Here is a 23,638-nt window from a genome sequence, read left to right on the forward strand (position 1 = left end):
CAAGAAGAAGAAGGGTTGAATAGATGGTGAAAGAAAGCAGTTTCTGCAGAGGTTGCATTCTTTTGCAGAGGAACAGCTCAAGACTTTCTGCAAATGCCTTTTCTTTTCTTATGCTACATTGACGCTACTGCATTGCATTATTGAAGTGCTTCAAAATTTCCTGCTTCTCTCTCTCTCTCTCTCTCTCTCTCTCTCTCTCTCTATCTCTCTCTCTCTTTCTGAAAGATTATCACAAGTTGTTTCCTTGATCTCTACTTGTCTGCCAGATACAAAAACGCCAACCCTTCGACAATTTCTGTTCCAAGAAACAGGAAGGTTTTTAGAAGGAGTAATGTTCAAAAGCTGAAGTTAATTATTTTTTATTTTGAGAAACTAAAGTAAGATCTTTTTAAAAAAAAAAAAAACAAATTACAGTGGAAGTTGCATGGAGTTTGATTCCACACTACAATACCATAATCTCAATTAAAATAGTAATTTATTGCAATGATCTAAACTATCAAAATTCTCATCGAGCGTTAATCTCATTGTCTCTCTGAATTTTTAGACTATTTTAAAATGTTTAAGGGGTGATTTATCTGATAGATGATTGAGTTAAAAAATGAGTTTGATCGGTTGGATGATTATTTGATTATGTCACTTTCTGTTAAATTGAATCTAATCACGCTCGCATATGATTTACTAATTAAGAATTAACATAATTTTTTATAAAATTCAAGGCAAATTGCTTTTAATTTTAATTTTATTTATTTTTAATTTTATTTTAAGTAATGTCAAAAAAAAAAAAGAGAGAGAGAGAGAGGAAAGTATCAAACCGCGCCAAATACAAACTACTATTCCACTGTTTCAATTTAGAGTGAAGTAACTTTCCCAATTCTCAAAATCGTAGTTAGAGCATTTGATTCATCAAGTAAAGTTCCGTTTTATCTCTCTATGCAATGGCGAACTTCTCCGTCGCGGCGGAGTGGCAGCTGCTCGGCAATCGCTTCTACCGGAAACTGGAGATATACCAAATGTTATGGAAACACGTGGACTTGAGCCGCAACAAAGTGGCCTGCTCTCCATTCGGCGGCCCAATCGCCATTATCCGTGACGACTCCAAGATCGTCCAGCTCTATTCGGAATCTGCCCGCCGCAAGCTTCGCATCTTCAACTCCGCTGGCATCCTCATCGCCGAAACCGTCTGGAAGCACGCCGGCGGCCGCCTAATCGGTATGTCATGGACCGATGATCAAACCCTAATCTGCATAGTCCAAGATGGTACGATTTATCGGTACAATATCAATGCCGAGTGTCTCGAACCCAATTATTCTATGGGGAAAGAGTGCTTTGAGCAGACTGCGTGTTTTGAGGGAACGGTGTGGTGTGCTTGACGGAGGCCGGGAAGTTATTTTGTGTGGCGGATTTTAAGGATATAAAACCGTATAAGCTGGCGGATCCCGCAATTGGGATGGAGGATGAGTTACCGCATTGTATGGCGGTGATTGAACCGCAGTATACACTATCGGGGAATGTGTTGGTGCTGTTGGGAGTGGCAGATGGGATTGTGACTGTGGAGGATGATGATGTGAGGCAGGTGGAAAGTGACGATTTGCGGGGGCCAGTGCATAAACTTGCAGTTCACATAATGGGAGGATTTTGGCGCGATTTACGCATGATGGTTATCTTGTGATGTCAAATATACAATTTGATACCATCTTTGAGTATCAATGTGAGGTAAATGTCCATGTGATAGTCAAGTTCCCGTGTGTGTTTGTGATTAATTGTTGGGCTCAATAGTATTGTGCATTAATTAATGCGGTATTGGACAAGTGAATGCTCTTAACGTAGGTTTGCAGCAGGCTAACTGTATATCTGATTAAATTCAATTTTATCCAACGAAATATTGTATAGGGAAACCAACTTGGTGCATTCTTTTTGCTGTTGTGTCTGAAGCTACAAACTTAGAATTTAAGTTGATGCCAATATAATAATCGTTTACTTATTCAGAAATGATCATAAAGAGCTTGAAATAGTGTTAAATGCTATCAACAGTATATCAAGCTTATTTCATCATGCATACTTGTAAGTTCTATCAGACATTTGGACTTTTAAAATCATGGGACATTCTTGTGGCCTAAAATTTTAACTTAGAACGTTATCTGTCTGTATGCTTGTTGTCAATTTATTTTTTGTTGATGAGTGATTCCTTTAATATATGCAGTCAGCCCTTCCTCCGGAGCAGATGGCTTGGTGTGAATTGGATAGTGTTCTGCTTTATCGAGATGATATGCTTTTGGTGGTGGGTCCTTCTGAATTTTGCATATCCTATATAGATGAACCTGTGATTCTTATACCTGACTGTGATGGAGTGAGGATTTTATCTAACACCACTATGGATTTTCTACAACGGGTACCTGATTCCACTGAATCTATCTTTAAGATAGGCAGCACATCACCTGCATCATTACTAGTTGATGCGCTAGATCATTTTGACAGGCGTAGTGCTAAGGTATGCCACTTTTGTCTTGTAAACTGAGATAATTTATATCATCTTATTTTCTTTCTGCATATTTACCCACATAAAACTATAAGTTACATACTCCCTTAAAACGTTTGCTTATTTTAAGTTCTTAAATATTTATCAATATGTGATGTCAAGTTACTAACAACACTTTACTGGTCTCTTAATTAGTTTAACGTGTGTTCAGACTAGTCATGTGACTATGAGTTAGTGTAATTTCTCATGAGGAAATTCCCATTTTCCTTTGTCTCCAGGCACAGGAAAATTTGAGATTGATTCGCACATCCTTGCCTGAGGCTGTTGAAGCATGTGTTGATGCTGCAGGTCATGAATTTGATGTTTACCGTCAACGGACACTACTAAGAGGAGCAAGCTATGGCCTAGTCTTTTGTAGGTGACTTCAATTTGTTTCTGCAGTTGACACCTTCTGAAGTTCTCAGTTACCATAAATGGAATTATTTCAAGGTTATCACATTGTAAGATGCCTTTGTTTGATTTGAAATTACGTAGGTTCTAACTTCTCTACACTATCATTAAAATCAAATTTTAATTGAATGGAAGTTTGGACAGAGATTTTGATGCATTTCTGTTTCCTATAGTAAGTGTTTGATTATTTTAAATCAGTGCATGAAGCCATTAGTAGGGTGAAATCTTTGTCTTGTCTCTGTTATGTAATTGCTAGGTGACCTAAGTAAATTTGACTAGCAGTCTGGGTCTTGTAATTGGTATGCTTATTAGATGCTTGTTTATCACAATGATCTTATGGATTCAGTTTTTGTTGGACAATCCAAGTTCCAAGAAGTGTTGGGGGAGAATTTGATCTAGCTTTTGATGGGCAGTATTTACATACTTTATGCACTTCAATGCAGAAATGTTATTGAAATTGTTGCATTTATTGTTACTATGTAATTCATTTATCTTTTGTGTAATTTAAGGATGTCACACAATTAGTTTTGTCCTTCATTTATTCTTTCATGCTTGAAACTAGAAGTTCTTTGCGAGGTGGTAAGATAGATTTTCTGGCTGGCTCTTATTGATATAGAATTCAAAAGTGCGCAAAGCTCTTTGCTAAATTACTATTAAAGCTTGTGTATGCGTCTTCCTGTTATGATCTTGAGAACACTCTATTCACTACCAATATTGCTACTTTAGATTAATGTTCTGGAAATTTCCATTTGCTATTTTGCCTTCAACAACATTAGATGTACTTTATATGTGAGTTGATAATGTATGTTCCTAGTTTGTAAGATGTCCAAGTGGTTCCTCTGTGTTTCTTAGTGGATATCATCAATGACCTTAAAAAGCTGGCCTTTATCTTCTTTTCTGATTTATATCCAGTTGGCTTTGGCAGCAACTTTCAATGTGACTGTATTCAAGAGATGTGCAAAACTTTGTGGGTCTTAAATGCTGTGTGTGACTCAGGGATTGGTATCCCTCTAATCATTCAGCAGTATAAGGTTTCAAAACATCCTGACTCATGTTGCTAATTTTGATGCTCATCTTGTATGTATTTCTTGGAATTATGCTGAATAAACTTCTTGCCTTCAGTCACTTACAGCACCTGTTCTGATTGGTCGTTTGATTAATGCTCACAAACACCTTCTTGCACTACGGATGTCAGAGTAACTTGGGATGAATCAAGTAAGTTTTGATACACAATCACTATTCCTTTTATGTCTATTCTTCTCCTTGACCAATTATTATTTAATTTAAGAATTTCAGTAGGTTATTCTATGGCCTAACTTGACCCATGCGATGATCAGAGCCCAGACTTGACTTTACTCATGTCTTACCCAACTTTTTATTTTCTTAAAGCAGCCTTACACACACACACACACACACACACACACACACACACGCACGCACACACATATACTTTTTGAGTAGTTATTAATTTCTGGAAACTTGATCCTAACATGTGATATCAAAATATTAGCTGCAGAAGTCTTTAGTTTGGCCTTTTCTCTTAGTCATGTAAACCCATTTTCAGTGTTTATAGTAAATTATTCAGATGTAAAATTCAAAGAAGGGGATTAATAGTAAAGTAAAATGGCTTGCATTATTAAATCAGGAAGCCATTTGATGTGGAACAAGAAGAACAAAGGGATAAAGAGAAACAAATTCTCTAGAACAAAGAGAAACTAGTTCTCAAAATTTATTAATTCTCAATTTTCCATAATATCATAATAATAAAATTTTGAATAGGTGTTGAGATATTATAGGTATTTATAAATACTATTAACATGTTGATCTCTTATTTTTTTTGGGGCAAGTTTGTTATTTTCGATAGCTGATGTGTTTATGAGATTAAGAACTGAAAATAATTATTCATAAGTACCTTATCTTGTTTTCCATGGTGGTGCATTGAAAAGATAATTTACTTGTTTTGTATATGCAGATCATTTGATTTTAATTGTGTAATGATTGGCTGCTTGTTACTTTCTGTTGTTTGGAAATGTAACCCAAGTATCAATGCTTCAACTCGAGACATTGTTAGGAACCCACTTTGTTATCGTATTCCAAATTGGTTATATGACCCTTATATAGTTGCTGTTTTCTATTGGTATTATAAAATCATTAATATGTAAATTCACTTTTCTCTCATTACCTTTCTATAGGAAGTGGTAATAATGCATTGGCCAAGTTCAAAGATAACAGCTTCATTAGGCATTCCTGATGCAACTCTTCTTGAAATCTTGCTTGATAAGGTTTGTGCTTCCTTTTATAGTTGTTTTTTGATGTCAAAAACTTTGGCCTATTCAAGAATGTCAGTGGGTTTTAGTTTTTTATTTCATAAATTAAAAATTGAATTAACCTTGTCAACCAAATCACCAAACGCTACACCAGTAAAAGATTACCCACACCCATGTTCATTAAAGCCAAGTTGGTGGCACTAAGTTTTGGTAGAAGAATTTTGCTGATGGTTCTTCCTTTTGATGAATAGAGAGAATGAGAGATAAGCACAAAAAGTCAATAAGGTTCAGACATTATTAGATTAGAAATTGGGTAGTAGAGCCTCTAATAAACAAGAGATTAACAATGCGAAAAAAGGAGGGAAAAGGAGAAAGATTTGCATATCAGAATGAGAAAGAGAAAGTGGGAGGAAGAGAAGGGAAGGCGTGCAAGAGATATAGAGAGAGGTAGGAAGAAAGGGATGTGCAGATCAGTGATATCAAGGCAAAAGGCAACACTAAGGTGACAGGGTACTTTATGGCCTTAGGCAAGCACTAAGAGGTGAAACGAAGGCCTTTTTGAAGTAAGGCACCATAGTCTTATATATATATATATATATAACATAAAAATTCTTATTTTTAACTACTTTGATAATTAAAAAAGCATAGTAAAAAGAAAAAAAAAATTATTTGCACTATGTCTATATGCAAAATAAGAGAAATTGAAAATAGTGCATACTTGCATTTTCGGCCTAAGTATAAGATACAAGTAAGACTGTCAAATTGAAATTTATAGCACAAGCAACAACACAAATAATAAGAAGAGATGTTAGAAAAAGAAATTGTTCATACCTGCATTTTTAACTTATGTATAAGATAAAAGTGGTGCTATAAAATTATACATAATAAATAGAAAATTAGAAATAAGTCATAAGTCATAGAATAGAAAATGTAAATTATAGAAGTTCAAAATTTAATAAATAGAAATAATTTATAAGTTATAACAAACAAAATGCAAGAAGTACATTAAAAACTTGCAACTAAAACTACTCATATCAAGCTTTCCAAAATCATTTTCATTTTCATTTTCATTTTCAACAGCAGCCATCACAAATTCTTCTTTCTCTTCATCATCATTAACTTGTGAAGAGGATGCACCTTTCATTGGACAAGGCCTTCGAAATGATAGAGTTTCAACTGGTGTTGATTTACAGCCGATCTCGATTCATAACAAGATTCAGTAATTCTAACTGCCCTACCAACATCACTCCAGGTCAACACGTCATCAATGAAAACAAGATCATCATCATCATCCCCATTGGCTATTTCTAGTTCACCAAGTAAGCAGTCATTAGTTTCATAAATATTTGCCAAATCAATAGGCGTTGTGATATCCCCAAAAGTGTGTTGGCGTAGCAACGCTTTATTGTACTTCACATATACCAAATTGTCCAAGCGTTCTTGACATAGCCGATTTCTTTTCTTATTATGAAGCTGTCATTAATTTTACAGTAACAAATAAGTTAAATTTCAAACTCAAAAGGTTCAAAATAAAATAACAAAGTAAGAATATATATATATATATATATATATATATATATATATATATATTACTTGCTCAAATACACTCCAATTTCTCTCACAACTACTTGCATTACATGTGAGACTCAGAATCTTTACGATAAACTTTTATAGGTTTGGAGTTGAAAAACCATATGTTTTCCACCAAGAAGCTATTAAAATATAGAATCAATGATTGTTAAATTCATAATATAAGTTAATAAATGAGTAAGATGAAAAATTAATAAGAATTTAAATTAATAACCTAGAGATTTGGTTGTTCTTCCTCTAACCGCAAAAGGAAAACCAAAGGTCCCCTAGCTGCCTTGAATCTCTCAATTTCATCAAGAATTATGTCAACTTTTGCTGAATCTTCTTCCATTTTATGAATGCCAAAGTAATCTTGCATTCACCTCTCCATCACACTCAATTCTCATTTTGTTTGGATAAAAAAATTTAGGATTTAGAGAGTATCCGGCAACATGCAAAGGACGATGCAATTGAATTGACCATATCACATCAATGATCTGAAAAATATTCTTGTATTTCTCTTCATTGCCATTGAGTGAATTGGCTATGGCTTCTTGAGCCCTATCTATGGCTTCATAAATATATTCCGTGGCTGGTTTTTTTTCATTATCAACCATTCGAAGCACAGAAACAAGAGGACTAGAAACTTTAAGAGTATAAACAACATGATTTCAGAAGGTAGGACTCAAAACCGTTCTTTTATACTTTTTGCCTTTCACCTCTTTAGCCCATTTACTAGTTGTCCAGCTTTTCGAAATAAACACTTTTCTAATGTTGGCCTTTTGAGGATGAATCCTTCCCAGTGTAATAAAAGCAGTAGCAAATCTAGTTTGCTCGACCTTAGCAATTCTACTCCATTAGTAAACTTTTGCAACATATTTAGAACTCCTGAAGAGCCGTATATGAAACCAGTAAGCTCAACAGCTTTGCGGAATGTTTCTTTAAAAACATTGATCTTATAAATATCCTTCAATATCAAATTTATACATTGGGCTGCGCATGGAGTCCAGCATAGATGAGGAAAATTTGCTTCCAACATTCTCTTTGTCATAAACAAGTAGATAATTAATTTCATTGATAATAAAAATAAAATGATATTTTTTTCCATTAATAGAAAGTATTAAACAAAAATTTTACTTGTTGCAATATTATTTGATGCATTATCTGCAACTATTTAAATCACTTTTTCAAGATCAATTTTCATCTATTCTTACTCAATCAAACTAGCGAACAACGCCACTGTCTTTGATTCATCACTTGCATCAACTGATTTAATAAATACGCTTTCCTTTGGACTTTTAACTAAGAAATTAATCAAGGTTCTTCCTTTTTTATCCGTCTATCTATCACACATCAATGAACATTCATAATTCTCCCATTCTTTTTTATGAGACTCAAGAAGATCATTTATAGTCTGTACTTCCTTGTTAAGTAACTGAACTCTAAGCTCATGAAAACTTGGAGGTTTCATTTCCCTCTTATAATTTTCAATTGCTCGAATTATTTCTCTGAAGCTATCATAATTCACAGCATCAAAAGCTATTCCCATATCATACATCCATTATGCTATGGCAACACAAGCATGCTCTCTTAACTCCTTCTTAGCAAGCCTATTTTCACCAATAGTAGTTAGTATCATATTTTTTCCCATAACAACCGGTTTAGGGGAAAAATAACTGTCAATAGGCCCTCTATTGCTTTGTGGTGTTAGAACTTTTCGTTTTCTTGAAGCACCAGTGCCATTGCCACTAACATTAATTGTTTGTCTTCGTTTTCCGCTGCCAATTTCTTGCATAAACTCTTCATCTTCCTCATTTTCATCAAATCCCAATACTTCAATATCATCAAATTCAGGTGGTATTTCCATATTTATAACTAATTTTTGCTGTCTTTTTTTAGTAATGAATTTCTGCTTTCTTTCCATATTTACATCTTTTGGACATTTTAGACACTAAACTATATTTTCGTAATCTTCAGCAAAGTGTTGCTTGATTTTATTAACTCTCCCATTATAAACTTTCATACAGTACATGCATTGACGATCATTGGTATTATTTTCACTAACTTGAATTACATGTGTCCATTCTAGGTTCGTTCTTCTACTACCAGTAGAAGATCCAATTGTATTACCCTTATCACCTATCTATAATCTAACAAAAAAATTAACAAGAATAAAAAGTAAATAAATTAACAACAAATTAACAATACCCAATATAAATTAAACAACTAATTAACAAGAATGACTAGTAAAAAGTAAACTAATTAACTACAAATTAACAATGCCCTTATAAATTAAACAATTAATTAACAAGAATAAAAGGTAAAGTAATCAAATTAACAATAAATTAATAATACCCATATAAAATAAACAACTAATTAACAACTAATATTTGATTAACAAGGAAAAAGTAAAACTAATCAAATTAACAACTAATTAACAAGAATAACAAGTAAAAAGTAAACTAATTAACAACAAATTAACAACTAATGTCTAATTAGTAATTAACGAGACAAAAAGTAAAACTAATCAAATTAATAAGAATAACAAGTAAAAAGTAAACTAATTACCAACAAATTAACTATATCTATATTAATTAATCAATTAATTAATAAGAATACAAAGTAAAATAATTAATTTAACAATACCCATAAAATTTAAACAATTAATTAACAAGAATAAAAAGTAAAATAATTAAATTAATAACAAATAAATAACTAATTAATAATACCCAAGAAAAGAGGAGAGAAAAAAAAAAAGACAATTGTTGTACCATGAGGAAAGAAGAAGAGGAGAGAGAGAGAGAGAGATATCTCTTAGAGAGGAAGATAGCTGCTGTGTAAGGAAGAGAGCTCAAGCTGCTGCCTTTTTTTCTCTTCTGTTTTTGGCGTGAGGTAAGTGGGCTGCTAGGGTTTTAGTTGTATTTGTTTTAAAAATATCAAAAAAGGTAAAAAAAAAATTACCGTTAGTTTAAAGAAGCACTGCCTCTCCCCTCGTTGGCTTGAGGCATCGCCTTTCGGAAGACAAGCTGGCGCACCTAGGCGAGGCGGCACAGGGGTGCCTCGCCTCACCTCACCTGGCACATTGCCCGGGCATCTCAGTCGCCTTTAATAACACTGGTGCAGATAAATGTGTATGGATGTGTGCATATTATAGGGAGAGAGAGAAAACATGGTTTGTGGGTTTTAATAAGTGATGTGTTTTAGAAGTATTTATGAAAACAAAAAAGGTGAAGAAAAAGGAAAACTGCAATAGCTTTTGTGAACAAGTTGTGTTTTTACCTCAAGAGAGGGAGGAAAAAAACAAAACTACAATCGCATTGTTGCTGAATATAGCCAAGTCATCCATTCATTTTTCTTCATACAAATGCAATGTCTGAAAAACTGGTCATTTGAGTTGCAGCTGAAAGTATGCAAGGGCATATCTTATGCAGCAGTTGCTGCCCATGCTGATAGGAGTGGCTGACGGAAGTTGGCTGCCATGCTCATTGAATATGAATCACACTCCTCCAAACAGGTTTATTTATTATATTATGTAGTGGCTTTTGTTGTTGTTATCGTTTTGAAGTGAAAAAAATTAGTACATTTTTCATAAAAATTTGACACGCTGACACACATTGATTGATTGTAATTCTTTCACTTCAGATTCCTCTTTTGTTAAGCATTGGGGAAGGAGATATGGCTTTGACAAAGGCAACTGAAAGCGGTGATCCTGACCTTGCTTACCTTGTTCTATTTCATATATGGCGAAAGGTATTGTTTTTCAAAATATTAATAGTCAGGTTTCGGTCTTTTATATGTTAATCAGGGTAATGTGCATGGGGCATAATGACGTAGGACAACTTGCAAGCTTGTTATTCGGCTTGTTGTTGGATTTATTAGATTGAGTAGAAAAGTAGGTAAACAACCACACTTTGTAACCAAGAGTAGCTATGCAGCAAAATATTTGAAGGAAAACAGGTTATAGGGGTTGTTTGCAGTGTAGTTGAGGCACTGCGAACGGTATCCATGAACTGCAAATAAAGGTAAATGGGTTGACACTTATATTCTTAGGCATCACATCTATAATTGGGTTTCATTATCAATCTAAGTGCAACAATTGCAGGAGATTTTATTGACCGAAAAATGAATCATAAGTGTTACAAGCATTGATATTCATATACTCAAATTAATTGTAATCCTTCAAGATACTTTACTGCCAAACTAGTCCCAACTCCTAAATCCTAATCCCCAATGATATGACAGATAAGTAAGGTATCCAAACTCAAGCAAGATTGACAGAGAACAATTAAATTGTACTGAGTTCAAGATGCAATACAGTAGAAGTAAGGAAAAAGGAAAATACAGTAGAAAGTTCCCACCAAGCAGAATGAGATTCCTACTCCCCAAGCGATTACTAGCTGGACCCAAAATATTAACTAATACCTGAATGCCCTCCTTCCTTCTCACTTTGTTCTTAAATAGCTTTTGCTGCCCTCATCACATGCTTCCTGAAATTCCCTCCAACTGATTGCTACCCTGTCCATCTAGAATGTTCCTCTGGCTACTAAAACTTCTGCTAGTGTATACCTTCAGCATCCCAGGTCTAGGCCCATCTTTCTTCAGTCTCCCTGTATCTGCATAATTCCTATCATCGACTCCCAAAGAAAGCTAAAAGGAATAATATTATCCTAAACCAATAGGCACTCAAATTAAGACTCTAAAAATGCAAACAAGGATTCCTAAAGGTATCCGGAAATTACTGAAATAACCTAACTTAAAATGCTAGGCAGCAGCTAATTTATTTGAATAGACTTGTAAATAAAACTATAAAAAGACTATTAAATCTGGATCATAATTCTAATTGTGCTTTAGTCTTTATTTTTTATTTTTCCTGGAGCTTCTTGTTGTCCGCATCAGATAGGCAAAATTTTCTTATTGTTTTATAGCTTGTTTGTCTTGTATATTTATACTTGATGCAGAGGCCAGCCTTAGAGTTTTTGGGAACGATACAAGCCAGATCTGTTGCACGTTATTTGTTTATAACCTTTGCACGGTAGGTGCAACATTGAAGCAGTTTAGTTTTTCTTGTCTTTTTCTTTTCTTTTTTTTTTTTGCTTTTTTTCAAATATTTTCTCCTTTATGCTAAGAACTCTTAACTGGAAATGAATATTAAAATGTAGTAATCAATTGCTCTTAGTGCATCTGAGGCATTTGGGTTTCTTGTAGCTTTAGTGCAGGTGAGGTAGGCATTGCAAGCTGGTAACAGATATTTTAGCTAAATAAGTATTCTTTTGGGAGTGAAGGACGAAAGGTATATGTGAATGGGGAAGGGGGAATGATCTTTAATTTTTCACATACAAGAGATCATAAAGCAGTAGAAGTTCAAGCCATGAGAAAAAAAAAAAAAAAAAAACACAAAGGCAATTGTGGGAGGGTGGGAGAGAGAGATGGCGCAGATGTCAATGATGAAACTAATATTTCATGGATAGTTAAGTACGGGTTGATTTGTACTGGATAATGGGTAGAATGATTCTATATTCTCTGATTCATTACTGCTATTCTAGAATCATAATCGTGCTAGCTTTACCAATCGATATGACTGTTAGAGTCCTATCCTATTCTGGTCAATGTGGTTCTATGTTATGTATCAGCTGATTTTGGCAGGCAGAGATGAAGCAGAAGTAGGAGGCAGATACTTTTGTCTTCAACACGCATGTGCCTTAAATGCCCTCCTCATCCCTTGTTTTGGATCCTCTTCTGTTCTTTCCCCTCTTTCCTTGCCATCCTGGTGGCTCTATTTTTGGGTTACCTATATTTCTTTCTTTGTTTTTCTTTTTCAATAACAAAAATATTGAAAGGGCTTTCTTGGCATCCATAAGTGTTGTTTCTAGGTAGACATGGGCCCGGTCCGGGTTTGGATGGGAACCACCCTAGTCAAAATTGGACTACACAAACCCATCTTGAAATGAACTGGATTGATTTTTACTTATTCGGTCCGGTTCTTGGGTCAAAGCTAGATTTTCATTTTTTTAAAAAATAATTTTCTTTTTTTAAAAAATTTGACTGTCGGATTTGATCAAACTGGATTGAACAAAACCAAAACCAAGCTGAATCAGGATTAGAATCTAGGGGAACCCTTAGGTTTGCTCCTGGGTCCCTATCCCTTAAGGCCAGAACCACTAGTCCGGTTTCAGCCTAGAACCGGACCGCGCCCATGCTTATTTCTAGGTTGGGGTTTTTTAAACAAGTTCTCAAAGTCATGTCTCAACTCTCAAAGAAAAAAATGTTATGGAAAGTCAATCACTATGTTATGGAAAGTCAATCACTATAGTATTTCTCTGTATATTTTGTATTCTGTATTCCTATTTAGGATTTCTTATTTAGGATTTCTTCCTAATTAGTAGAACACAATTATAGGAATCAATTGTATATATATACCCATGTACATATTAATTGAAATCAATGAGAATCATCTCTTTCTACATGGTATCAGAGCAGGTCATCAATCTAGGGTGACTATTTGTTCTCACTACCCAGCTCAGGAGAGACCTTGGCCGCCGACCGGCCGTTTCAACCCCGATCAACATCGCCGGCATTGTCTCAACCCCCTCATTCCACCACTGTGTGCTGTTGCCTGATCCAGTATAACCATTAAAGGACTTCTGAGGTTTGGCTCTCAGATCCTATTTTGGTATTTGCTTGATTTGTGATTTTGGGTTATTTTGCTGCTATAAGCACTTTGGATTAGCGTTTCGGTTAGTTTTCTTTGTCTCAACAAATGGCAGACAATAAGAATGTTATTTCTGATGTGATTCCGGTGATGACTAAGATCACGGAACACAAACTTAATGGTTCGAATTACAGGTGGAGTAAGACTGTTAGGGTCTATTTGCGTAGCATTGATAAGGATGATCACCTTACTAAAGATCCACCCACGATGATACACGACAAACTTGGCTAAGGGAGGATGCTCGGTTGTTTTGCGGCTTGAACTCGATTCATAGTGAGGTAATTAGTTTAATTAATCACTGTGAATTTGTTAAGGAATTGATGGATTACTTAGATTTTCTGTATTCTGGTAAATGGAATATCTCCCGTATTTATGATGTTTGTAAGGCATTCTACCGTGCTGAAAAAGAGGATAAGTCTCTCACGGCTTATTTTATGGATTTTAAACGGGTATATGAGGAACTTAATGTATTGTTGCCTTTTAGTCCTGATGTGAAAGTTCAACCTGCCCAACGGGAGCAACTGGCTGTTATGAGTTTTCTTGCAGGCCTTCCTTCAGAGTATGAGACTGCTAAATCTCAGATCCTCTCCAGTTCTGAGATTTCCTCTTTGCATGAAACGTTCACACGGGTCCTTCGTACAGAGAGTACTCAATCTTCACAGCCTGCCAGTAGTGCTCTTATTAGCCGTAATCCAAATGGACAACAGGGTAATAGAAGAGGAAGTAGAGGAGGAATTACAGGCAACAGAAATAATCAGCGTAATGGAGAGGCTAGTTCTAATCAGGACTCAAGAGGAGTCATTTGTTATTATTGCCATGAGCCTAGTCATACAAAATATAATTGTCCGCAACTTCAGAGAAAAAATCAGCGATCACAGATGGCAAATATGGCAGCAGAGAATTCTACAGTATCTTCCTCTGAGAAAACTATTTTGGTATCTGCAGAGGATTTTGCACAATTTTCCCAGTATCAGGCATCTCTAAAGCCTACCAGTTCCCCTGTCACTGCGATCGCTGAGTCAGGTAAATCCACTACATGCCTTGTGTCTTTTTCATCCAAATGGGTTATTGATTCTGGTGCGACAGATCACATGACAGGTAATTCTAGTCTTCTATCTGCTTTTCAGTCTAATCTCACTTCCTCTACTGTTACTTTAGCTGATGGTTCTACTTCTTGTGTCATGGGTTCTGGAACTGCGAACCCGACTTCGTCAATTTCTTTGTCTTCTGTTTTGTGTCTACCAAAATTCTCTTTTAATCTACTTTTGGTTAGTAAACTTACTCGTACCTTAAATTGTTCTGTTTCCTTTTTTTCCTGACTAGTGTTTGTTTCAGGATCTTACGATGAAGCAGATTATTGGTAGAGGACGCGAGTCAGGTGGTCTCTACATTCTGGAAAATCATGTACCGCGGTCGCTTGTTTGCTCCAGTACCTTAACACCTCTTGAAGCTCATTGTAGATTGGGTCATCCTTCTTTGTCTACCATGAAGAAGTCGTGTCCTCAATTTGATCTTTATCGATACTAGAATGTGAGTCGTGTCAGTTTGCAAAACATCATCGTTTGCCTTCTGTGTCTAGAGTCAATAAACGGGCTTCATCTCCTTTTGAGTTAGTTCATTCTAATGTTTGGGGTCCTTGTTCTGTTACATCTAAAACTGGATTTCGTTATTTTGTTACTTTTGTTGATGATTACTCTCGTGTTACCTGGTTATATTTAATGAAGAATCGTTCTGAGTTGTTTTCTATCTTTTGTGCTTTTTGTAATGAAATCAAAACTCAATTTAATATTTCTGTGCGCATATTAAGAAGTGACAATGCCAAAGAATACTTTTCAGCACAATTTCAGCCTTATATGACACAAAATGGCATTCTTCATCAGTCTTCCGGTGTGGATACCCCATCCCAAAATGGAGTGGCCGAAAGAAAAAATCGTCATCTTCTTGAGGTAATTCGTGCTCTTCTTTTTCAGATGAAAGTACCTAAATACTTTTGGGCGGATGCAGTTTCTACGGCATGTTTTTTGATCAATCGTATGCCGTCTTCTGTCTTTAATGGGGATATTCCTTATATTACTTTGTTTCCTACAAAATCTTTGTTCCCTATTGAACCCCGTATTTTTGGTTGTACCTGTTTTGTGGTGATGTTCGTCCACAGGTTACTAAATTGAATCCAAAATCTCTCAAATGTGTCTTCCTTGGGTACTCCCGACTCCAAAAAGGGTACCGTTGTTTCTCTCCTACTCTTAATCGTTATCTTGTTTCTGCAGATGTCACATTTTTTGAGTCCACTCCATTTTTTCCTCCATCATCTATGTATGAGAGTCAGGTGGAGGAGGATAATATCTTAATATATACTGTCCAACCAATGTCTAGTCCTCTCCCACAGCCTGTTCCTTCTATCTCTAGACCTACTCGACCTCCCGTTGTTCATGTTTATTCCAGGAGATTGGAGATTCCTGACTCAGATCCTCCACCTGCTACTTCGTTGGGAGATCCTGTACCTCATACTGATCATGATTCTGATCTAGACTTATCCATTGCTCTTCGTAAAGGTAAACGTTCATGTACTTACTCTATCTCTTCTTTTGTTTCTTATAATCAATTGTCTTCTTGTTCTCGGTGTTTTATTTCTTCTTTAGACTCTGTTCCTATTCCTAATACTGTTGATGAGGCACTGTCTCATCCTGGCTGGTGTGATGCTATGAAAGAGGAAATGAAGGCTTTAGATGCTAATGGTACATGGGAACTATTGCCTTTGCCCACTGGTAAGAAAGCTATTGGTTGCAAATGGTTATATCTGATGAGGTAAATCACGATGGTTCCGTGGCTAGGTTAAAAGCACGCCTTGTAGCAAAAGGATATGCTCAGACATATGGGGTTGATTACTCTGATACTTTTTCTCCTGTAGCTAAACTTACTTCTATTCGCTTGTTTATCTCTTTAGCAGCTACATATGATTGGCCCCTGCATCAATTGGATATCAAGAATGCTTTCCTTCATGGTTATCTTCAGGAGGAGGTGTATATGGAGCAACCACCTGGGTTTGTTGCTCAGGGGGAGTTGGGTAAAGTTTGTAGGCTTCGGAAGTCTCTTTATGGCTTGAAACAAAGTCCTAGGGCATGGTTTGGGAGATTCAGTGAAGCAGTACAGGAATTTGGTATGCAAAAGAGTAAGTGTGATCACTCAGTATTTTATAGGCAATCTGAGGCTGGTCTAATTCTCTTAGTAGTCTATGTGGATGACATTGTCATCACTGGGAGTGACTCTGCAGGTATTTCATCTCTTAAAACCTTCCTTCAAACTCAGTTTCAGACCAAAGACTTGGGATTGTTAAAGTATTTCTTGGGTATCGAAGTTATGAGAAGTAAGAAGGGTATTTTCTTGTCTCAAAGAAAATATGTCCTCGATCTATTGACAGAGACAGGAAAATAAGGTGCTAAGCCTTGTAGCGCACCAATGACTCCAACTTTACAATTGTTAACAGGGGATAGTGAGTTATTTGAATATCCAGAGAGATACAAGAGATTGGTAGGAAAATTGAACTACCTTACAGTCACTCGTCCTGACATTGCTTATGCCGTTAGTGTAGTAAGTCAGTTTATGTCTTTCCCAACTGTTGCTCATTGGGAAGCCTTGGAACAAATCTTGTGTTATTTGAAGGGCGCTCCAGGAAGAGGTTTGCTATATGGTAATCATGGGCATTTGAATGTTGAATGTTTTTCAGATGCCGACTGGGCTGGATCTAAGGTTGACAAGAGGTCAACTACTGGATATTGTGTTTTTATTGGAGGAAATTTGGTATCTTGGAGAAGCAAGAAGCAGAGTGTAGTTTCTCGATCTAATCGAATCGAATCTGAGCCATGGCACAATCAGTATGTGAGGTAATGTGGATACTTCAATTACTAGATGAGACAGGTTTTAAAATCTCCCTGCCTGCGAAATTGTGGTGTGATAATCAAGCTGCTCTTCATATTGCTTCTAATCCGGTGTTTCATGAGCGGACCAAACATATTGAGATTGATTGTCACTTTATTCGTGAAAAGATTCAACAACAGATCATCTCAACAGGACACATCAAAACTGGAGAGCAGTTAGGAGATATTTTCACAAAAGCTCTGAATGGAGCTAGAATTGACTACATTTGTAACAAGTTGGGCATGATTAACATCTATGCTCCAACTTGAGGGGGAGTGTTATGGAAAGTCAATCACTATGTTATGGAAAGTCAATCACTATATTATTTCTCTGTATATTTTGTATTCTGTATTCCTATTTAGGATTTCTTATTTAGGATTTCTTCTTAATTAGTAGAACATAATTATAGGAATCAATTGTATATATATACCCATGTACAGATTAATTGAAATCAATGAGAATCATCTCTTTCTACAATATTAATTGTGGAAGTCTATATTCATTTTGTGTATTTTCTTAGTGAACTTCTAATTGATGCTTGAGATTGACTTTGGCCAATTTGATTAAATATAGCAAATTTCTTTATCTTGTGAATATTTGATTGTATAGAAACATTCATTAAAAATGGAGTTTTCACTATTTGAATAAAAAATCACAATCGCATCATATGCAACCATTACACTTTTGACTATAGCATCCTGAAGCAGTCAAATTGTGACCATGATTTAAAACCTCAAGTCTTGTTGATGAATAAAATAGCTTCACATGAAGGGGGGTTAGCATAGTTTATCAAAACCTACAAGAATCTCGGAAACTTTTCATTGAGCCATGCTTATATATATATATATATATTAAAATTTTTTGGTGTGTAATACTGTAATGATATTTAGCATTTTCTGTTTCTAGTGAATAAGCTTGAATTCTAGAAATACTTACTTAAATGTATCTTATCCTTTGTTGTGATTTTGTCTCAGGAGTTATAAACATGAATTCTTGAAGGACTTTTTCCTATCAACTGGGCAGCTTCAAGTAGGTTAAAATTGTTTACTGATGGCTGATAATTTTTTTGCGCTTTTATGTTATCGACATCCTATAAGAGAGTAAAGATTAATAGGTTGATTTTCAAGTTTTGGTTTGTGCGATAAAGACATTTTTGGTTGTGATTAGGTATTTCCCTATATAAGATGCGTTGAGAATCACGGGCTTAGGATTGTAGATCAATAAATAGTCAGACCTCCATTCTGAACTGGGCTTGAAGTTAGACTCCTATCACCAAAATTTGCTGTGATTTGCCAGCACTTATATGCCCTTTATAATTCTCATGCACCGCTGATGTGGGATTTTGTTCCCACCTTCAATATTCTAATGCTCCCCCTCGAGTGCAATTGGGCTCAAGGTCACAGGCCCAGTTGTCACTTGCATTGCACAGGGTGGCCCATTTAACTTGGGTTTGACTCCTTTTTGGCTATGCCCTTAAGGTATAGCTACCCTTGACTAGCCATGGATCCACTGATGCTTGCCCATCTTGGCTGCTCAGCTCACAGGTCAGGCACCTGTTTGCGCAGTCCACCATACTTTTGGTCTTGGATCCACGGCTGTGCGGTCACACCACCCATGTTGAGAATCACAGGCCTAGGAGTGTGGATTAATAAACAAGCAGAGCTCCATACTCAATTGGGCTGGAAGCTGGACTCCCATCACTAAAATGGCCTTAAGCCATTTTGGTGTGGTTTGCCAACACTTATATGCCCTTTATAATTCTCATGCACTGCCGGCTGTTATTTTGTTCCGACCTTCAATATTCCCACAATATGCTCTAGTGAGGCAATACTTAAAATATATAATTTATTTTAGCATGGTAATTTGATCCCTCATGCTTTGAGCCTTTGAGTAATATAACAACATATGCACTATGTTATATATGATAAAGAAATTATAGAAGTACTCATGGCATTTCCCTATATTTTGGGATCAGAGTCCAGGGATTGTTGATGGAATATGAATACTTAATAAACCTCAATTTCTATGGTAAAATGGTCCTATTTTTTTGCATTTGCTTTAGACAGGTTCTATGAGCATATGAGTTGTGGAAATTTTTCATTAAGGGCGGGGAGGTTGTTGATATGATTCTCAGATAAAAGCAATTTTAACACAAATGACAAAAGTATTTTTAACATGTGTTCAAGAAACCAGAATGGTGTGGATCCAGAATTAGGTTGTTCTGTGTCCCTTAATGCATGATGCCAACAAATTGTGGTTTTGGTTTTGAGGCTGAATAACATATTAACTCAGTTACTTTGGAACTTGATTGTTTTAATATGGAAATTATTTCGGTTTTATAGGACGTGGCTTTTCTCTTATGGAAAGAATCATGAGAACTTGGTAAAAATCCAATTGCAAGTAAAGGATCTCCTCTTCATGGTCCACGCATAAAGCTTATTGAAAAGGCCCAAAACCATTTTTCAGAGACTAAGGAACATACCTTTGAGTCAAAAGCGCGGAAGAGCCTGCAAAATTGTTGAGGTAGTAGATGCTGACAATTGTTGGGTGTCACCACGACATCACATGATTAAACCAATTATTTTACTTTTCTGTTCTATAAAGTTAAATGAACTTCATGTTACCATAATTTTGCACATTTTTATATGTTAGGTAGGTGAAAATTAAATTGTGAAGCATTCATAGTCTGTCCTCTTCAAACCTGCCTTGTGGTTTGACACTTTTTCACATTGGGATTTGTGGACATATATATATATATATATTAGCAGTTTCTTGTAAATATGCAAGGTAGTTTTGTCTATTTTTAAATTCAGAATGTGTTATTTTAGTACATATGTAATGGTTTTGTTCCCCTCTTAATTACAAGTTTTTTGGATTGATTCTATTAATTTTTATTTTGTTGATAGTAATTGCAAGATAAATTCCTCATAAACTTTAAGATCACCCTGTTAATGGAAATCTTATTGCCAGACAGCTAGAGTATATTACTTTCATTTGTTCTGACATGCTCCATATTTTCCCACATTACGCTTCATTCTTTCTTTTCTTTTGGTCCTTCATACTTGCACTGCTAATTACTTGGAACTTTTGCAGAATTCAACACGAGTTAGAAGTCTCTACAAAGCAGGCTATTTTTGTTGATTCAAGTATCACTGATACTATTAGGACATGCATTGTATTAGGAAATCATCGTGCTGCAATGAAAGTGAAAATGGAGTTTAAGGTCGGTGAAGCTATTTCAAGTTACCTTAACAGGGGATAAAGAACACACAATAATCCATTCATAGTAACTATATTTATTTCATTTGCATTTTGCATCTTCATTTTATTGGTGTAAACTGTAAACTCCCTTCAGGTTTCTGAGAAGAGATGGTATTTGCTTGAAGTTTTTGCTTTGGCAACAATCAGAGATTGGGACGCACTGGAAAAGTTTTCCAAGGAGAAGAGGCCACCAATTGGTAAATTCTCTCATTTAATCTTAACAACGGATCCAGCAGAGAAGCAAATACAGCTACTACATCACTCTGTCAATTGAATACGGATAGTATATGACCATGTCAATTGATATCTGCCGCCTTTTTATTATTATTATAATTTTTTTTTTTTTATATTGAATAAAGTGATTGGATTGGGTAGGGTCACTGAACTTAGGAATTAATTTCACCTCGGTAACTATGATATTTTCCAATTGTCATTGGGCTTTGATGTCATCTGCAATTTAGTCATCGTTGCCAAAATCACTAAGACTCCAGTGAACAACTTCACCTGAAAAATCAGCATGGCAACCATGCATGCCCAACCATTTCAGGTGAGGTTACTCGCTGGAGCTGATTTTAAAGTGATGGTGTTCACCAGCCTCTTAGCAATGTTCATGATGGCTAAATCCATACAATACATAATTAAAGTTCATTGAAGAAATTGGATATCTACAAAGTTCAGTGATCCAATTACTCTACTTGCATTCACAGCAGCATGTATAAAATATGCGAATAACATGACTAGTTACTTTCGCAGTTAGAGAACATTTCTGTTTTATAACGAATAAGGTATCTTGGATATACTTTTGGCATCAAATAGGTTATAGGCCATTTGTGGAGGCATGCATTGATGCTGATGAGAAAGGTGAAGCTCTGAAATATATACCTAGACTTGCAGATCCGAGAGAAAGAGCTGAGGTAATAAGATTCTTTTTTCTTGGTCTGTTTCATGTTTATTTTATCCATAGTCACACAACTTTACTGGAATCCTTTCCCATTTTCTCAGGATTACACACGGATCGGCATGGCAAAGGAAGCTGCTGATGCTGCTTCTCAAGCAAAAGATGGGGATCTGCTTGGATGATTGAAATTGAGTTTTGCACAAAATACAGCAGCAGCATCAATTTTTGATAGTATCCGAGATCGGCTGTCCTTCCAAGGCGTTTCATAGTCTCTGTATCATTATTTTCTTCATATTTTTTCTCTCGGTGTTTTCTGTGTGCATATCATGTGCATAATTCTTGGGCTAATTTAAAAGATTGTTTCCTTGCGGCCATTTCGTTTGCGCGATCAATGCCTTCAGCTTCAATTGAGTTTTTGCTTGGAGATGTTCTTTCTGTTTGATGAATGGCTTTTGTGGTGCACAAATTCCATGTTAACATTATTTCCAGCAACTTTCGGACAAAGTGTAGGTTTAATGTTACGGAGTTGGTGCGCAGTGGCCGTGGGTTGAACGCAGTGTCTAGCTCACTCCTTCTAAGCTGTGGATGAGGGTTGAACGTAGCGCCAAACTATCTCTAGGTTGTCGAAGGCTCTGATATTGATTCCCGTCTACACTGTTCTTAAAATGAAAATTAAATTTAATTTTTGAAATAGAATTATATAGAGGGAATTTAGAATATATTTTCTGGTTTCAATTTTAGATGATTTTTTTAATTAACACACTGGGTATATCATGTGAATTCTATGTTAAGGTTAAGTGCAAAACAAATTAATAGGATTAGTTAATTACGAGCTGCTAACGTGGCATAGATTCTTTTATAGATTTCTTGAGTGTTTTTTTGTTTCCGCCTAATGATTGCCTTTAGCGATTGATTATTTGAATTTTATATTATATTTCTTTAGTAATTTTCCGCTTTCAAATTTTAGATAATTTTTTCCGTAATATTTTGATAATTGTATTGTTAATATTTAAGTGTTGAGCCAACAATATTGGGTTAGATTACGTGGCATTGATGTGGAATAAACTGTTAATTAAAAAAAAAAAAAAATATATATATATATATATATATATATATATATATATATATATATATATAACGGCCATTTAAGTACTTATTTTTACCATTTAAAAAAAATAATTTTAACATTAAAAATTGATTTTACAATTAACAGCAAAATCTTTGGGATAAATTTCTCAAATCTCCTCACATGTCGCCAACATTAAAAACAGAAAATGGAGTTAATGTATTTGCATTTTTTTTAATAAAAAAATGAAATATTTAATTGTTGAAGCAGTCTTTTATTAGATTTTAATAAAAATGCTGTTCATTTTATTTGTGTTTTCTACCGTTGCTCTGATTTTTTTTTTTTTTTAATTTTATACAACTGCGATACTTCATTAAGAAAACTGAGGACGCAAGTCTTTCAAAGTAAAATTAGAGAAATTATATAATATCTCGATTACATCAATCAGTATGTTAAGTTAGGGGTATGATATAATGAAATGGTAAAACTAACCTGTGAGTCCTTTAATAAAAACCTAGTTCAGTTTTTTTTTTCTTTTATTTTTTTTTTTAAATAAATTCACTTGTTAAGATTTGATTGACTTGTCATACCAATTAGGACATCATTAATGTAACCGGTTCTGTATATAGTTTTCCGTGAAATTGATCTTTTTAGCCCAATAGAATCATGAATCTCTGATGGCAATACTAACCTCTTCCATCCACAATAACTCTTCTGAAACAATAGAATAACTCTTCTGAAACAATAGACAGCCAATTTAGCTAATGAATGGGCCAACTCATTGGCCTCTCTGAAAACGTGGGAGCCACAAAAGGATCTGCAGAGCTAAGAAACCAACAAAGGCTGCTGAATTCTTGTTCCAAAATATAAATTAGGGACTGTTTTGTTCTGAACATGGTTAACCAAGATCAACCAATCTGACTCCAGCTGGATGTCTACGAAGCCTGCATCAAGAGCACGATGAACACCAAAAATTACAGCCTCAACTTCCGCTTCATCTGCAGGAATGGAACAGTTAATAACTCCA

The 23,638-nt window shown here is 35.3% G+C and overlaps 1 pseudogene; it reads left to right on the plus strand.

Moving 5' to 3' along the window:
- Nucleotides 1-773: 773 nt before the first annotated feature.
- On the plus strand, nt 774-21,919 carry LOC110671397 (protein VACUOLELESS1-like; annotated as a pseudogene).
- Nucleotides 21,920-23,638: the final 1,719 nt, after the last annotated feature.

Source organism: Hevea brasiliensis, chromosome 9, assembly GCF_030052815.1.
Source record: "Hevea brasiliensis isolate MT/VB/25A 57/8 chromosome 9, ASM3005281v1, whole genome shotgun sequence".
NCBI classification, from domain to species: domain Eukaryota; kingdom Viridiplantae; phylum Streptophyta; class Magnoliopsida; order Malpighiales; family Euphorbiaceae; genus Hevea; species Hevea brasiliensis.